General features: G+C 49.7%; 1 protein-coding gene across 3 annotated transcripts in view; it reads left to right on the top strand.

Moving 5' to 3' along the window:
- Window positions 1-17,876, top strand: part of SIPA1L3 (signal induced proliferation associated 1 like 3) — a 253,461-nt gene that overhangs the window by 1,750 nt on the left and 233,835 nt on the right. Inside the window, exon 2 of one of the 3 annotated variants that reach the window (XM_027515959.1) lies at window positions 15,730-16,071. The exons of the other annotated variants lie outside the window; for them this stretch is intronic. The gene's annotated coding sequence lies outside the window, so the exon portion shown is untranslated. The remainder of the gene's footprint in view (window positions 1-15,729; window positions 16,072-17,876) is intronic. 3 annotated transcript variants of the gene reach the window in all.

Below are 17,876 nucleotides of genomic sequence, written 5' to 3'. Positions count from 1 at the left end.
GTATTACAGTTCAGAGCAGGACAAGGTTAATGTCCCCTCGCCCCTAATTTTTATTCACCAAAGGTAAAATTGTGGAACATACTGCCATATAAGGGGCTGAGAAGAAATGGCACTGACTAGCTGCTATCAGCAGGCTACCTGCCCTCCCCCCAGCTCTCACACACTCCTGCCCCCAAATTGGCTTTTAAGTGTTGTACCACTGCTGCCCGCACTTGACTGTCTCAAAGCCCCATTAGCCCCCCGAGCCCCACCTCCACATGTGGGGCCTGTGCTCCTTGATGTCCTCTGCTAACTTGATGTCCCGTTGGGTGCCGTGAACTCAAAATGTTAAATCGAAGCTCGTTTTCCTCCCGGACCCAGTAGTCACCACCTCGGCAGATGGGCCAAGCTGGAAACCTGGGAGTCCTTCTTCTTCCCGAGGCTTCCCAGATGCAGTTGATTGGCAAGGAGGATGGTGCTGTCATTCCATAGCAACCATTTATTTGGCCTGTCTTGGTCTCTTGTCTTGTGGGCCACTGAAAGTCCCCCTTGGCTACTGAAGGTGGCCTTTTCCAACATGGTTGAGTTGTTTCTTTCAAGTCACCAAGGATGAATACATGTCAAACACTGTATCAGTAGGAACCAGAGAAGGCACTGCAGACGTGCCAGATGGCAGTGGCCACAAGTATGGAGTAAAAGCCCTGGCTGTAAGGGAGTCCATTTCTATCCTGGCTAAGCTCAGCTGAGTCGCTCACTTTCTTTCTGCAAAGTTACCCAGTGTCAGCGGGTTAGAATATCCTCTGTACAACAGGCCATCCGGAGTGTTTTGGGAGGCAGCACACGCACACTCAGGAAGAGGCTGGGCAGGGAGTATGTTAGCTCTCTGTTTAGGGTGAGTCTGTCATCAGATCTGTCATTGTAATTTTTTTTTTTTTTTTAGAGATTTTATTTATATATTCTTGGCTGTGCTGGGTGTTCCTTGCTGCACGTGGGTTTTCTCTAGTTGCAGTGAGCAGGGCTCACCATTGTGGTGCACAGGCTTCTCTTTGCAGTGGCTTCTCTGGTTGCAGAGCACGGGTTCTCTGAGTAGTTGTGGCTCACGGGCTTAGGTGCTTCTCGGCATGTGGGATCTTCTCAGACCAGGGATCGAACCCGTGTCTCCTGGGTTGGCAGACGGATTCCTAACCCCTAGACGACCAGGGAAGCCCCTGTTAATTGTAGTTGCATTTGGTGATGGGAACCTGTGGTCTCAAATTTGTTTTAACCACTAAAATTACCTAAGTGTGTTATTATTTTTTTATTAATTGATTGATTTTTTTTTTTTTGGTTGAGCCATGTTGCTTGTTGGATCTTAGTTCCCTGACCAGGGATTGAACCTGGACTTCAGCAGTGAAAACTCCAAGTCTTAAGCACTGGACTGCCAAGGAATTCCCCCTAAGTGCTTTTTTGCATCTGAGGAAATAAAACAATGACTTTAAAACAAAAATCTTGGTCTTGATTGTTAGTGACAACAGCACGTGGGTTTTTAGCAGTCTGTGGTCAGAGTTAAACATGAGCCTGTTTTTCAGACATTGCAGTTGTTAGGCGGTAAATCAAAAATGGAATTTAGAATGTGCAGTGATTGGCGCCTTTTTTTTTTCCCTGTGAAAGTTATTTTGCTTATATTTCAAACTTCAGTTTAAAAAAATGACCCAGGTTATGATAAGAGCTTAACCTTGTTGTGTGTATAATTTCCCAAATCTAAATTAAATGTCTATATGTTTTGATAAAATAATTGAGCAGTCATTGCCTCTAAAGTAAAGGGTTTTTAGCAGTTAGAATGAGAGGCTATTAGGACCGGTTTGTGCATTTGTGCTTTCTTTAAGACACTGCCTCTATTTCTTAGGACTTCTGTGGTCATGGCCATAATTTGTGTGTGTGTATGCCTGAGGATTGGTTGAATTTGGCTTTTAAAAAGTTATGCAAAGAAATGCATACTCGTAGTAACCTGTCAAACATTACAGAGATAGGCAAGGGAAATAATAACTGCCACCCTCCATTCCAAAATCCCATCCCCCTAAGAAAACCATTTATTCAGACAGTGAGTGTAGTGTCAGGCTTTGGAGATGTCAGAGAACAAATGAGATTCATTACCTTTGGAAATGTGGGGGTGGATGCTCTCACCTTTTTCTGTGCTCGTTTAGATGTATGTATGTGTATAGTGGGACATCATCCCTGGTGGCTCAGACAGTAAATAATCTGTCTGCAATGCAAGAGACCCAGGTCTGATCCACTGGAGAAGGGAATGGCAACCCACTCCAGTATTCTTGCCTGGAGAATCCCATGGACAGAGGAGCCTGGTGGGCTATAGTCCATGGGATTGAAAAAGAGTCAGACACTACTAATTGACTAAATAGCAGCAATGCAGATACCGACTGTTTTCTTTCTTCTCCCTCACCATTCCCCAGAAAAGGAGGGATCAAGTCATACATGTTTGTAACTCAATTTTTAAAAATATTTGATAGTGCATATCTCTTCAAGTCATTACATACAGATCTGACATTCTTTTTAACAGCTAGACCCACGTTCTTCAGTGTGGAGAGGCGGTGCTCCACACTGCCATTTCCCTATTACTGGACATTAAAGTTCTTTCTGGAATTTCTTTTTTAAAATTTATTTGGTGGGCACCAGGTCTTAGTTGCAGCATGTAAGATCTTTAGTTGTAGCATGTGAGATTTAGTTCCCTGACCAGGGATCGAACCTGGGCCCCCTGGATTGGGAGCGTGGAGTCTTAGTCCCTGGATCACCAGGGAAGTTCCTCTAGGTTTTCTATTGTACCTGCAAACACACATCCAGTAAGCATTCTGAAACATAGGCAGTACAGCATAGTGGCTGAAAGCATAAATTCTGGACAGCGAATAAGAGAGACAAGGTCCTTGCTCTCCTAGGGTTTACATTCTAGCTGAGGGGACACGCAGTAAACAAGGTAATCTCAGGTGGTTTTAATTTCAGATGGAGGCAATAACAGCGTGAGGGGATGGAGTAGACGTGATGGGGAAGGGCTGGTTCCTTTCGCTTGTATGACCTCAGAAGGCCTGCTGCTGCTGCTGCTTCTGCTAAGTCGCTTCAGTCATGTCTGACTCTGTGTGACCCCATAGACGGCAGCCCACCAGGCTCCCCCGTCCCTGGGATTCTCCAGGCAAGAGTACTGGAGTGGGGTGCCATCGCCTTCTCGGAGAAGGCCTCCTAGGCCTCACTGAAGGGGAGTCATGTGAGCTGAGACCTGAATGAGCAAGAGGCACCAGCTGTGCCGAGAGCTGGGGGAAGACCATTCCAGGCCGAGGGAACAGGAAATGCAAAGGCCCAGATGTGGGGATGTATTTGCTACAAAAACAGTATCATTGAAACTGGACAAGGGTGAATTCCCACTGTTCAGGCTCATGCTACTTTAATTTTTGTAAAATAATAATAATGATAATAGCAGCTGACATTTCCTGGTACTTTACTCTGTACTCGGTGCTCTTCTAGGCATTTTGCACTTTTCCTCAATTAATCCTTACTCTAGAAGAAGGGGACAACAGAGGATGAGATGCTTGGATGGCATCACCGACTCAATGGACATGAGTTTGAGCAAGCTTCAGGAGTTGGTGATGGACAGGGAAGCCTGGTGTGCTGCAGTGCATGGGGTCGCAAAGAGTCAGACACGACTGAGCAACTGAACTGAACTGAATCCTCACAAGAATCCAGTGAAGTAGATAAATGTATGGAACTCATTACCGACGAGGATGCTGACTCCAGGGCCCCAGGTCTTGGCTCATATGCTACACCCCTCTCTTCCCAGGCCCCCTTGACCAGGCTGAGGCAAGTTTAAGTGGGTGCAGCGTTTCCTTTCCACGTTGTTTAACATGCCGAGCTCTGCGGACTATATTTAGTACCTCATTCACGTGGCCCCGGGAGTGGTCTGGGGATGTGGTGTCGTCTCCACAGTAAGACACGACAAGGTCAGTTTCTATGGGGATGTTTAGTTGGTTGGTTGTTGGTTACTTCAAAACTAAAGGCCCTTCAGCAAAGCATGTCCTCAAATAAAACAAGATTGGCGGTGTGGCCACCACACCAGATGCAAGTTAGCAAGAAATGAGGTGTGGTGTTGAAGGATCGCAAACAAGGAGGTGTCCCATTGAGCTTGCAAGGGGTGAGCTTTGCAAGAGGACTTGGACCAGCTGGGGAAAGAGTGTTTCTAAGCACTGAACTAGTATTATGGACTGTTAAAGTTTTAAGATACCGTCCAGTTGTTAAAGTGCTGATGCCTGGCCCAAGTAGGGGCTCCAGGATCCTGTTCCAGCCACCATGACTGTGTCCATTTTGATCTGGTGTAGCTTGGACCTTAAGAGTTGTTCAGTATTTTGAATGAAGGGCAGGCCTGGTTAGATGTGAAGATGGTGGTGGTTGCTTTTAAGACCAGGAAAAGTGTGGAGAGCATCTTTCATCCAGCCATCTACGAAGCATGTGTTTCTGCCCAGCCTGGGTGCCAGGCGCCGTATGTTAGACACATGGCAGTATGAAGTCACATAGGAAGACTCTGGTTCTCCAGGGTTTGCACCAGTACTGTTCGTTAGAAATATAACTCGAGCCACCAATGTGGACCATATATGTCATTGAAGATCTTACAGGGATCACTTTTAGAAAAGTAAAAAGAAATAGGAAATGGACTTTAATAATAAATTTTATTTGGTCCAAAGCATATCATTTCAACATGTAACCAGTATAAAATTATTGAGATATATTACATCCTTTTTTTCTCACACTTCCTTCAAAGTACCATGTGAAATCTACTCCTTCAGCCATCTCCATTTGCACCAACCACGTTTCAGGTGCCCAGGAGCCACATGTATTGGACAGAGTGGGCCTCAGGTGTGAGACTCAAGTGTAGGTCAAGATTCACAGTGATGGGTCAAAGATGCCGTCCCTGTTTTATCTTGGTGAATAAGGGCAGATGAGTGATGAAAAGCATGCTGATCAGAGGCAGGCCTAGCTAAACTCACAGCTGTCATCCTTCAGAGGCACCTTCTGGGCCTGGTGTTGTGCTTGGTGCATGTGACCTGTGTTCTGAATGGCCGGGACTCTGATCATCCCCACTAAACAGATGAAGAAGGTGAGGCCTGGCAGCACGAGGCCACTTGCTCACAGTTAGCAAGTGATGAGGGCAGAATTTGAACTCAGGTACAGAGACCATAGTCTTAAATCTCTGTTGTGTCTGTGTTGTGTTAGTGTTTGAGGGAGGGTGGGGTCTGAGCTTTGAGCCACAAAAATACCATAGGAAGGACTCATCACACAAAACAGACTCCCAGTGTTCATCAGCCTCAGTCCTCGGGTTTCTGTTGGTGCTGTAGTGCTGGTTTAGACCTGAGAGGTTGGCTGACCCCACTCCTTACATTGAGCCCCAGGTTTGATGGGAACGGATCTTTACTTCCCAAGAAGGGGAAGGGTCTTTGGGGACTGAGGACAGTGGGCAGGATGAGTGAAGGAAATGAGAAAAGGACCCAGCCTATTGAAAGTCCATTCTAAGCAGCTTCTGTGGGCATGAAGCCTCTCTTCTTTTTTGAAAATATTTATTTATTTATTTATGTATCTGGCTGCATCAGATCTTAGTTGCTTCATGAGGGGGTCCTCCTCCGTTGCGGAATACGGGCTTAGTTGCCCCACAGCAGGTGGGGTCTTAGTTCCCCAACTGGGGATTGAGCCCGCATTCCCTGCACTGCAAGGCGGATTCTTAACCACTGGACCACAAGGAGAGTTCCCGAAGCCTCTTTTCTCTGTCATCTGCCTCCTCTCTCTGTCCCTCTTGACTGTGGCCTCCTGAGGGAGCTTCATGGCCTTTTCCTGTGAGCTCAGTGACAGCCGAGTTTACCCACTGTGTGAGAATTGCCCTTGCCTGATCCAGAGGCATTGCTGGGTGGGGGTTAGTGGGAAGGGGACTCTCATCTACGGGAGTCATTATTCTAGAACTTCAGTTACTCTTTTGGTTCAAGATTCCTCCTCTCAGAACAATGAGTTTCTGGACCTTGTACCCAAACAAGGCAGGTGCTGGAGATTCCAAGTCTGTTCACGTGCCCAGATGACCTGTGCAAGCCCCAGTGGTGATTCCTGAGCGCTTTCACCTCTTCAGCTCTCTTACCTCCTCCTGCTGGACAGTGCCTGGCCGGTTAAAGATGCTCAGTGTGTGTTTGTCGGCTGAATTGCTGATACGAGCCAAGGTTTCCTGAGCTCTTACTGTGTACAAGTCTCTGCTCTGGGTGCTTTTCATGTAATATCTCATTTAATCCTCAGAACTCCATGGTGTAGGTATTCTTATCATTCACATTTCTTACGTAAATAGACTCAGGTCCTGAGAAGTGCAAATCACAAAGCTGGTGAGTATCAGTCAGGATTCAAACCCAAGCCAGTCAAGTCCAGGCTCTTTTTTTTTTAAGTTTCATTTATCTGTTTTTGTTCTTGTCTGTGCTGAGTCTTCATTGCTGCATGCAGGCTTTCTCTAGCTGTGGCATCTGGGGGGTACTGGCTGTGTGGTGGCTTTTCTTGCTGGGGGCGCAGGCTCTAGGGCACAGGTGTCAGTAGTCGTGGCTCATGGGTCTTAGTTGCTCTGTGGCATGGGGTATCTTCCTGGACCAGGATTGAACCTGTGTTCCCTGCATTGGCAGGCAGATTCTGTACCACTGGTCTACCAGGGAAGTCCCTAGGTCCAGGCTCTTAAACGCCCCGTCTGCAGTCTGTCCGTGGATGGCAGGTGGCCGAATGGGGTCGGGAAGCAGGGCCACACTGACGAGTGCGGTCGCCCCACTCCACACGTGGTCTCTGAGCTGGTCTAGGGTAGTCCTGCAGCAGGTCCCAGGCCCCTTTGGGCCTGGACACTTGACCATCACTCTGGGCATGAGGTTTTTCTCTGATTGTGGACTTGAGAGACTTTTCCCTTGTGGTCCAGTGGCTAAGACTCTGTGCTCTCAATGCAGGGGGCCTGGGTTCGATCCCTAGTCAGGAAACTAGATCCCACATGCCACAATAAGACCTAGGGAGTCAAATAAATAAGTACAAATACATATTTTTAAAAAATCAACCAAAAATAACAAAAATGCACTGGATGTTTGACATTATTAAGGAATTCTAGTTAATTTTTGAAGCTGTGATAATGATACTGTGGTTCTGCTCAAGAAAAGGTCCTTATTTTGAAGAGTTACAGTCTGAAATCCCCATGAACTGTTAAGATATCTGAGATTTGCTTCAGATTAATATGGATGGGCGGGGAGGTGAGGGGGCCAAGTGTATGGGCGAGGAAAGAGAGGAAGTGAGATTGGCCAGGAGGCAGTGCTACTAAAGCTGGCTGGAGGGCGTTCTTAGGCTCTGCTTTTCACCTTTGTGTGTTTGCACCGCGAACACCTCACCACGGAAAGTTAGATGCAAATATAACAAATATCACTCGGTGTTGGTGTGTTTCAAACTCGAGTGTAGTGTGGAGGGATTCCTTGCCTCTGCCCAGTCCACTTACATAATACAAGTGGTCTTTTTTTTTTTTTTTTTATCTTTTCATCCTACGAGTCAATCTTTGGCTCCATCGGCCACATGCTCCCCCGACTGCTCTGAGCACCATGGCGCTGGTTCTCTGAGTCAGCTCACAGAGGTCCCTCTTCCCCAGGTCTGGTTCTCTCCAGCATCTGAGCGTGGGGCCCCTCCCACATTTTTTCCAAAGACGAGTTCCAGCAGGAGGCCTCAGATCCTCCCCGCATCCTCCCCTCAGGACAGACGTGCACAGCTCCTTCCTCTGATGTGTCTCTGTCAGCCGCCCCCCCCCCCCCCCCCCCCGCCCAACCCTGCACGGAACCACAATCCAGCATTTGGTTTTGCCTCCAGCGCTGCTGCGGGAGGCAGGGAAAGTGCCCCCTTTCAGTCCTGACTTTTGACAAAGCTGCAAGATGCAGCATGTGATGGTGCCATGGACCTGATGATATTTCTCATCAAGCCAGCAGATAAAACTCCTTTAGAACAAACATGCACAACACTCCCTGCCCGCCCACCGCCCGCCCCTTCACATCAAGCAGAGAGGCTCTGTTGCATTTGTTCTTTAGGGGTCTCTAACTGAACAGAGAGTCAGCACGGGGCAGAACTCCGTGTGTGAAAGTGGCGGGAAAAGTGGGCACCCTCGTTTGGGGGTTTCTGCTTGTGGTTTGGTTGCCAGGGAGGGGTAGAGATGTGTGATGTGAAGAGGAACTCGGGTCTAGCCTTGCTCGTGGCTGGTGCCATTGGTTCTGGTGATGGGCTCTTTCTCTGTATCATGCTCTTGGTTTGCAGGGAGGAAGGCAGGCCAGGTCCTGGAACCAGCCCCCCAACCCCTGCCTCCTGCAGGCATTGCCACCTCTCCCCGCACAGCAGTTCTGTTCTTTCCTGTTCCTTTGCAGGCTCTGAAGCACGTCTAGCATGGAGAGCACATTAGGATCACTGTCACCAGTTTAGGCAGCCTGCTTTTTCCGGGGTTCCCAGTGTAGACCTATATGTGTTGAATCTGAAGGTGGCAGACCCCAAACACTGATACTGATTTTTTTTTAATATTCATGTATTTATTTGGCTGCGCCAGTTCTTGGTTGTGGCACGCAAGATCTTTGATCTTTGTTGCAGCATGTAAACTCTTAGTTGTGGCACATAGGATCTAGTTCCCTGACCCGGGATTGAACCTGGGCCCCTTGCATTGGAAGCGCAGGGTTTGAGCCACTGGACCACCAGGGAAGTCCCCTGATTATGATTCTTAAACTTACTCATTCAACAGATATTCATCCAGCTGAATGCGCTTCCAGGTACTAGGTTTATGCTGCTGCTGCTGCTAAGTTGCGTCAGTCATGTCCGACTCTGTGCGACCCCATAGACGGCAGCCCAACAGGCTCCCCCATCCCTGGGATTCTCCAGGCAAGAATACTGGAGTGGGTTGCCATTTCCTTCTCCAGTGCATGAAAGTGAAAAGTGAAAGTGAAGTCGCTCAGTCGTGTCTGACTCTTAGCGACCCCATGGACTGAAGCCCACCAGGCTCCTCCATCCATGGGATTTTCCAGGCAAGAGTACTGGAGTGGGGTGCCATTGTCTTCTCCATAGCACTGAGCAAAGCAGACAAGGGTTCTCCCCTTCTAGGGCTCTCATTCAAGCCGGGATTCAAACAATCAACAGATAAATAAGACGTATACTGTGTTAGGGCGCTTCCCAGGTGGCACTAGTGGTAAAGACTGCCTACCAATGCAGTCTTTACCACTAGTGCCTTCACTAATGCAGGAGATGTAAGAGACCTGAGTTAGATCGCTGGGTCAGGAAGATCCCCTGGAGGAGGGCATGGCAGCCACTCCAGTATTCATGCCTGGAGAATCCCATGGACAGAGGAGTCTGGTGGGCTGCATTCCATAGGGTCGCAAAGAGTTGAAGTGATTTAGCATGCACACATACTGTGTTTGATGGTAATAAGTTCTGAGTGGAAGAGATTAAGAAAGGGGATGTGAGATATTAGGGTGGAGGATGTTGACAGTTTAGATAGGGTGCCAAGGGATGGCCTCCCTGGGAGTGACTTGAGATCAGGCCTGAAGGATGCGAGGCAGTGTGAGCAGTAGGGGTTTCTTGGCAGAGGAAGCGGCCAATGCAAAGGCCCTGAGACAGCGGCTGGAGCAGAGTGGAAGGGGGAGTGAGTGGGAGGGCACAAGGGCGCAGGAGTTTGAAGATCTCTTGGCATCTAGTGCAGCCTCGTCTTTTCTCTGAGATGGGACCATATTGCAGGGCGTGTTGAGTTATTAAATTCCATTAAGGGACTTCCCTGGGGGTCCAGGGTTTAAGAATCCGCCTTGCAATTCAGGGGATGCAGGTTCGATCCTTGGCCAGGGAACTAAGATCCCGCATGCTGCAACTAAGACCTGATACAGCGAAGTAAATACATAAATAAATATTTTTAAACATTTCATTAAGTTTTTATTAGTGGCCACATGTGCATGGAACCAAAGGAACAAAAATAGAGCACCCGGTTCCCTTCCACAGAGGCCACCACCATCCCTGTTTCTTGTTGGTGACCAGTTCCTTGGCACTGCATTATTTGAGTCATTTCCTGGCCTACATTTGATTGAACCATATGAAACTGCCTTTTTTGTGGGTCAGAAAGAATGGGTGAATGTTGACAGTTTTGGGAGCTTCAGCCTAACAGCTTCCTTTCCAGGGCCCAAGGAACTTGACCCATCCTTTCTTTGGGGCTTCCCTGGTAGTTCAGACAGTAAAGAAAATACCTGCAATGCGGGAGACCTGGGTTCGATCCCTGGATTGGGAAGATCCCCTGGAGAAAGGAGTGGCTCCCCACTCCAGTATTCTTGCCTGGAGAATCCCATAGACAGAGGAGCCTGGTGGGCTACAGTCCATGGGGTCGCAAAGAGTAGTACACGATGAACACTTTCTTGCCTCAGGGATTGGTGGTCAGAGGTCGGGACCCCCTTTCTGCACCCGCACATCTCTTTCATTGACTGGCCCAACAGTGTCCGTGACACCAGTGTGTGTAAGCCCCCTGCTCACTCATAGCCCCATACCCATCTTGCTGTTAAGCCTGACAAGATGCTGCCTCTTCCTCCTAGGACAGTACCTGGGGGTGGCATTAGTCATTCTTTGGCTTTCTGCATCTTGGTGCCACCAGTTTTGAAATCACAGATAACTTGCAGAGGGAAGGGCACCCCTGGACTCTTGCCAGGTGTTTGGCATGACTCACATGGCGGGACTGGATCAGTAACTGGGCAGAGTAGGTGGTAGAGAACCAGCCCAGAGTGTCCAGGAGGAGGTACTGGGACTGTGTAGGCTCAGGCTGTGGGGGGAGGGCTAAAGAGCGATGGTCTGGACTTGGGAGAAAGGCCTTCCCTCTCCTCTGGTGTGTCCCCTCCAGAGAGTCACACATCCTGAACCCCAGGGCCCTGGGCTGGATCTTGCTTTGGGGGAATTCAGCCAGAAAATCATTTCAGTTGGTTTGCCTTTGGCTGCCAACAATAGTGTTAGCAACAGCAGCAGCAAAATTTTTTTTTTTGGGGGGGGCCGTACCACATGGTGTGTGGAACTTCCCTGACCAGGGATCGAACCTGCACTCCCTGCAGTGGAAGGGCAGAGTCTTAACCCCTGGGCCATCAGGGACATGCCAGCAAATAGATAATTTATAGTGTCTGCTAGGTGCTAGGTAGGCACTATGCTAGGTGCTTCCCACAAAGTGACTCATTTAAAGCTCCCAACAACCCTGTAAGTACCCTTATTATTCCCCTTTTGCAGATGAGACCAACTAAATTTAAATAACCTGCCCAATAGCTAGAAAATGGTGGTGACACGATTTGGATCCTGGCAACCTGGCTCCAGAGGCCACATTCTGAACTCTTAATCGCTGTGCTCCTGCAGTGGTTCTCAAACCCGAGCAGGCACTGGCGTCCCCCAGAGGGCTGCTTAAAACACAAGTTGCTGGGCCCCACCCAGAGTTTCCGATTCAGTAGGTCTGGCTTGAGAATATACATTTCTAACAAGTTCCCAGGGGATACTGCTGCTTCTGGGCCTGGGAGCACATTTTTGAGAACCACTGACCTGACCTACTATAATAGGAAGTTCAAGTGAAATTGGCCCCAAGTCAGGAGATTGATGATCGGTATCAAAGAAGCCCACAGATAGGCAACACCAGGGTAGAATAATTAAGCCTGTAAGGAGACCAGCCCTCTCCACTATACTTGGTGTGTCTCTTGTGTCCTCAGGCTCCCCTCATGACCACAGGATGACTGTCACAGCTCCAGTCATCATTCCCTGACGAGGCGATATCCAGCAGCAGAAATATCCAGCCTCTGGAGGCTATATCCAGAGCATCTCTTAGGAGTGTGGAAACTCTTCCTAAAAGCCCCGCCTCCCAGATTCCCCTCATATCTCATTGGCCAGCATTGTGATACCTGACCATGCCTGGGCAAATCACAGGCAAGAGCCAATCAGGATTTATTGTCAGGGCTGGGGCTAGAAGCCTCTTCACCTGAAGCGCAGGACTATGTAGTGCGGCTACAGGAATAAACCCGTAGTACTGTTTAGGAAAACACTGGGAGAGGGGGGTGGATATTGGGTGGGCAGACAGTTGGATCTGCTGCAGAAGTTAGGGAAACAAGATGAAAGCCTAGTACCTATCCATTTTTGTGTCACTGTCCTTACCAACAATGTCCTTCCTTTTGTAATTACCTGAATCAGGACATGGCTTTTTAATTCTCTAATCATTTCCACCTTTAAGAATGTGTGCACAGAGTCCCTGTATCATCAGATCAGATCAAATCAGTCGCTCAGTCATTTCCGACTCTTTTCGACCCTGTATCATAGGAGCTCTCAATCCTGTCAGGAAACCAAGTATTTCATCTGAACACTCAGGGAAACCCAGCTGGGGGATGAGGCAGCAGTCTGAGGGGTGGTGTCGGTGGTCCGTGAGCCCACTCACTATGCTCAGCAACTTGGGGCTGGCTCCTCTCTCTGCTTCTGACCAGTTTTCCTATTCAAGGTGGTCCTTGCAGAGGCTGTTTCCCCCTTTGAGGACTGCCTTGTAGGGTGGTTGTGAGGAAGAAAGGAGAGGATGCAGGGAATTTCCTGGCAGTCCGGTGGTTAGGATTCTACACTTTCACTGCCAGAGCTCAAGTTTAATTCCTGGTGAAGGAACTAGGATTCCACAAGCTGGCTTAGTGGAAAAAAAAGGAGAGGATGCAGGTCAAGTGCTTACCCCCAGGAGCTAGCTCATGGTAAGTGCTCAATAATGTGGCCCCTGCTGTTAACATATTTAATTTGACTTACTAATTGACTAGGGCCTCTCTGGTGTTTCAAGGGTAAAGAATCTGCCTGCAATGCAGGAGACATGGGTTCAATCCCTGGGTCAGGAAGATCCCCTCTAGAAGGAAACGGCAACCCACTCCAGTATGGAAAAATTTTCCAGTCTGGAAAATCCCATGGACAGAGGAGCCTGGTGGGCTATAGTCTATGGGATCACAAAGAGTTGGATACGACTTAGGGACTAAACAACAATTAATTGAATGGTTATCATTTAATAATCCCACCCTTTCCTCCCAACAACACATGAAAGTGACCATTCATTTTGCAGACTGACATTTCCTGTGGGTGCCCGTTGCTGCTGTTTATGGACCCAGCATAAAGCTGTTGCCCTGTAGATCTGCCAAGGGACTGAGGAACGAAAAGCGGGATGTGGAGCCACACCCCACTTGGGCACAAGTCCTGGGTCCGTCTCGGGCTCCCATGTGACCTTGGGCAAGCCACTAGCCTTGCAGTACCTTGGTTTCCATATCTTTAAGGTGGTAATGAAACCATGTAACTCAGATTGAGATTTGAATCGGTGAGCCCAGACTCGAACCCAGCCAGAAGCCAGATGGGGACTTGAATCCACGGTCTTTTAACTGAGATCCCACACCTGGTCTCAGGGCTTAATAAAGCTCAGGTTCTTGATGTCTCCTTGCAGAAAGGATTCAGTGAAAGACAAAGTGATGGCTAAGAAGTTGATTTATTTAGAGAGAAATACACTCCACAGACAGAGTGTGGGCCATCTCAGAAGGGGAGAGTGGCCTTGAAATACCGTGTGGTTAGTTTTCATAGGCTGAGTCATTTCATAGGCTAATGAGTGGGGAGATTATTCCAACTATTTTGGGGAAGGGGGCGAGATTTCCAGGAATTGGGCCGCTGCCCAGTTTGTGGTCTTTGATGATTGGCCTCAAAACTGTCACGGTACCTGTGAGTGTCATTTGTCTTATGCCTGTGTTTCAGTGAGCATATACTGAGGCTCAGGGTCTAGTGGAAGCTGACTTGTCCACCATCTTGGACTTAGTTGGTTCTAATCAGTTTATGTCGTGTCCTCGGGCTGTGTCATTCTTACAAAGTCTGTGCCCTGTCACCTTCCCTGTGAGGTTGATGGGAGAATTGCATTCAAGCACCCAAAGCATTTTGAGCACTGCAGCCCCTGGCCCACAGTGAGCACTCAGTATATCTGCTGTTCTTTGAATATTTGTGCCAGTTTATTCACAGGGCTGGCTTACTCCTTGGAAGAAAAGTTATGACCAACCTAGACAGCATATTAAAAAGCAGAGACATTACTTTGTCAACAAAGGTCCGTCTAGTCAAGGCTATGCTTTTTCCAGTAGTCATGTATGGATGTGAGAGTTGGACTATAAAGAAAGCTGAGCACTGAAGAATTGATGCCTTTGAATTGTGGTGTTGGAGAAGACTCTTGTGAGTCCCTTGGACTGCAAGGAGATTCAACCAGTCCATCCTAAAGGAGATCAGTCCTGGGAGTTCATTGGAAGGACTGATGTTGAAGCTGAAACTCCAATACTTTGGCCACCTGACTCGAAGAGCTGACTCATTTGAGAAGACCCTGATGCTGGGAAAGATTGAGGGCGGAAGGAGAAGGGGGCAACAGAGGATGAGATGGTTGGATGGCATCACCGACTCAATGGACATGGGTTTGGGTGGACTCTGGCAGTTGGTGATGGATAGGGAGGCCTGGCGTGCTGCAGTTCATGGGATCGTAAAGAGTCAGACATGACTGAGCAACTGAACTGAACTGATTCACAGTTCAGTTGACTTCCCTGGTGGCTCAGTGGTAAAGAATCTGCCTGCCAATGCAGGAGTCACAGGAGATGGGGGTTCGATCCCTGGGTCGGGAAGATCCCCTGGAGAAGGAAATGGCAACCCACACCAGTATTCTTGCCTGGAAAAATCCCACAGAGGAGCCTGGTGGACTGCAGTCCATCGGACTGTAGAGTCAAACTCGACTTAGCAACTAAACAAATAAGCTCCTTGAGGGCAGGGTCTGTGTGTTTTTTGTTGAAACCACTATGTCCGGAGTAGATGGGTTATATATTTCTTTTGTGGATGAAAACAAGGGCAGTAAGCCATCCTTCTTTAGTTTTCCCTTCAGCTGCCCAGAATTTAAACTCGGTGACTGTAATAACCTCCTGTTTTGAACCTGATTGAATCTGGGGGCAGCATGTGATGACTGCAGCTGGTGGTTATTGAGCGTTTTGTGCCTTAGGGCTAAATGCTCTCTGTAAGCCCTGACTCTTCACACTCACCCCATTTTACCATTGAGGAACCTGAAGCCCAGTTGAGGGTGGGGCACCTGTCTTTCCTCTTGAGGAGGTCCAGTGCCAAGGTTAACAACTGGAAACCCAAGAGTTGCTCTTCTTGGCTTAACTCTGCGCCACCACTTTCTTGCTGTGTGACCTTTCTCCTGTGACATCTCTGTTCTTGAACTTTCTCATATGTAAAGTAGGAATGCTAATCGTGCTTACTTAGGACGGCTGTGAAGGCTGGGGGAGGGGGGAGATAATTCACATCACGTGAAGTGCAGAGTGAGGAGGGGGGCGTTCTGGGGCTGTTATTGTTGGGCACACCCGCTCCTCGGTGCTTCCCAGGCTGGCCGGAGGAGTCCGGTGGCCGCGCTTAATCATTAAGCCGCGCTGCTTCGGCGAGCCGGCTCCCCGTCCGCCCAGCGAAAAGAAGCCCGTCTTTGGATCGTGCGGTTGTGAATGAAGCCAGCAGGGGAGGCCGTGGGCGCCGATCCAGCCCTGGATCGGTCAGCGAACAGGTGGAGCGTTCCTGGATCCGAGGTCACCGGCCAGCCGCCTTTGTTACCTTGAACTTTCACTCAAGCCCATTCAGGCTCCTCAGACCACGTGTCTGATGAGTAAGGAATCCTTTTATTTCCCTCCCCCGAAGGGACCGCTGGCAGAACAGCCCGCCTTGGGGACGCGCGCCTGCCTGTTCGCGAGACCACCTGCTGTCGGGGGAACTCCGGTGGCCGGCGGGTCTTTGCTGCGGCTGTTGCTGAATAAGTCGCTGTGAGGAGCTGGCACGGCAGGTTCCCGCTTCCGCATTCCAGACACCCACCGCGGGCGCGGGAGGCACCGCCCACCACGGGAGGGCGAGGGCGGCCGCGAGCGCGGGCAGGCAGGTGGCCTTGGCCCGGCCCGGACCCAGGACGGCATTCGAGAGCCTGGAGCTCCCCTCCGCTTCACCTGCAGACTTTGTGATCCCGGCCGGGCTCCGGTCGTCTTTCAGGTGAGCGGTGTCGGTTAAGTTTGGTAGGGACTTGCAGAGAAAGTGAACAGCGTGTTTCCTTCTTTTCGGGCATGAGACTGGTGGTTTTGTTTTCTTTTTTTTTTTTCCCTCTCCACTCCCATGAAATGTTTACCTGTCTGCTGCTAACTGTGAAGAAAGGGTGGGCGGAGTGTTGAGGGAGTGTGAAGGAAATGGAGGAGATTTCTCCTCGGAGAAGGCATGGGTGAATGCTGAACTCCCAGGGGGATGCCAACTTCTGTACCAGTGGGGCATCCTAGCCTGGTCCAGATGAAGCTGTGTGGTCTCAGGCGAGTTCCTTTCCGTCTCTGAGGCTCAGTTTCCTCATCTGATGAGGTGGTAAATAGGAGCAGTACCCACTCACCTTCCCAACGAATCATTGCTCACAGCCTGGGCGCTCACAGCCTGGGCACAGAGTGGTGGTCAGTGTCAGCTCTCCCTACCCCCACCCCAACCCCTAGCCCCCCGGATTCCCTGTCTGACTTTATCTCTGACTTCTCAGCTGCTGCTAGCTGCCTCCTGCCCTTCCTCCCTCAGGGCTTTTGCCCTGGCTGTTCCCTCTACCTGTAGCATTTCCCCAGCATCCCCAAAGCTCCCAACCCCCTTGGGGCTCTGCTCACATGTCACCTTCTCAGTGAGGCCTCTCTCCTCCCTAAGTAGCACCTTCTCCATCGCACTCTAGCCCTTTACTCTGCGTTCGTTTTCTTCATAGCATGACCACTGACATGTTTATTCTCCCACTTCCCCTACCGTTGTTGTTTAGTCACTAAGTTGTGTCTGACTCTTTGCGACCCCGTGGACTGTAGCCCGCCAGGCTCCTCTGTCCATGGGATTTCCCAGGCACGAATACTGGAGTGGGCTGCTCTTTCCTTCTCCAGATAGTCTTGCTGACCCAGGGATCGAACCCGGTTTTCTCCTGCATTGGCAGGCGGACTCTTTATCCCCTGAGCCACCAGGGAAGTCTCCTCCCCTACTGTAGGCCCCAGGAAAGCACAGGTACTTCTGGAATCATCCCTGGCAAGTGGTAGGTGTGCGATACATTGTTTTATGAGTGGATTTAGGATCATGTCTGAGGAAGGTTGGCTGTTCCTACCTGGGTTTTGAGGAGAATGTTGACATATCCTCAAACCCGGGGCTGAGGGTGGGGCGGTGGTGTGCACACACCCTCTCCTTGGTCACCCAGGGTCCTCAGGCCTCCCTGCAGCGTCCAGCCCTCTGGCTTCCTGTCTGTCCGTCAGCCCCTCCAGCCTGTGCAGCCTGGGCCCTGACAATGCCATGTGTGTATGTGGCATGGAACAGATGGCCTTGACCCTGACCTTGCTTCTCATGAGCTCAGAGGATGTGTGCAGTTTAGCTCAGGTGAGGAAGGCTTTGTTGAAGACACCACCCACACACCCCCACACACATACCCCCCCCCCAACCTTCCCATATATATGGAAAGCTGACTCTATTATCAGGCCCTCTTGAGTGTTCCTGCAGTAGTAGAGGGGTCAGGGAATACTTTGGAAATAAGAATGAACTGGCCAGGCAGAGTTTATCGGTCTCCCCGGCTTTAACAGGCAATCATTCTTGTTCTGGGGCTGAACAGGCTTTAATTAAATGGTGAGCTCCACGAGTCTGACCGTGTAAGAGCTGACACCGCCACATCTGTCTCCTGGCTCCCGGTGTCAGCAATTGATTCTGTAAAAATATCCCAGGCTGCGCTTCCCCGGGCTCCACAGAGCGAGGTCAGTGGCCCTCTTGGGTTTCTGCCAACAGCATGGAGAGCCTGAGGTGTGCGCAGCCTT

This window comes from Bos indicus x Bos taurus, chromosome 18, assembly GCF_003369695.1.
Source record: "Bos indicus x Bos taurus breed Angus x Brahman F1 hybrid chromosome 18, Bos_hybrid_MaternalHap_v2.0, whole genome shotgun sequence".
Taxonomy (NCBI): domain Eukaryota; kingdom Metazoa; phylum Chordata; class Mammalia; order Artiodactyla; family Bovidae; genus Bos; species Bos indicus x Bos taurus.
Note: the sequence above shows the minus strand (reverse complement) of the source record. Positions and strands in the feature narration are given on the sequence as shown.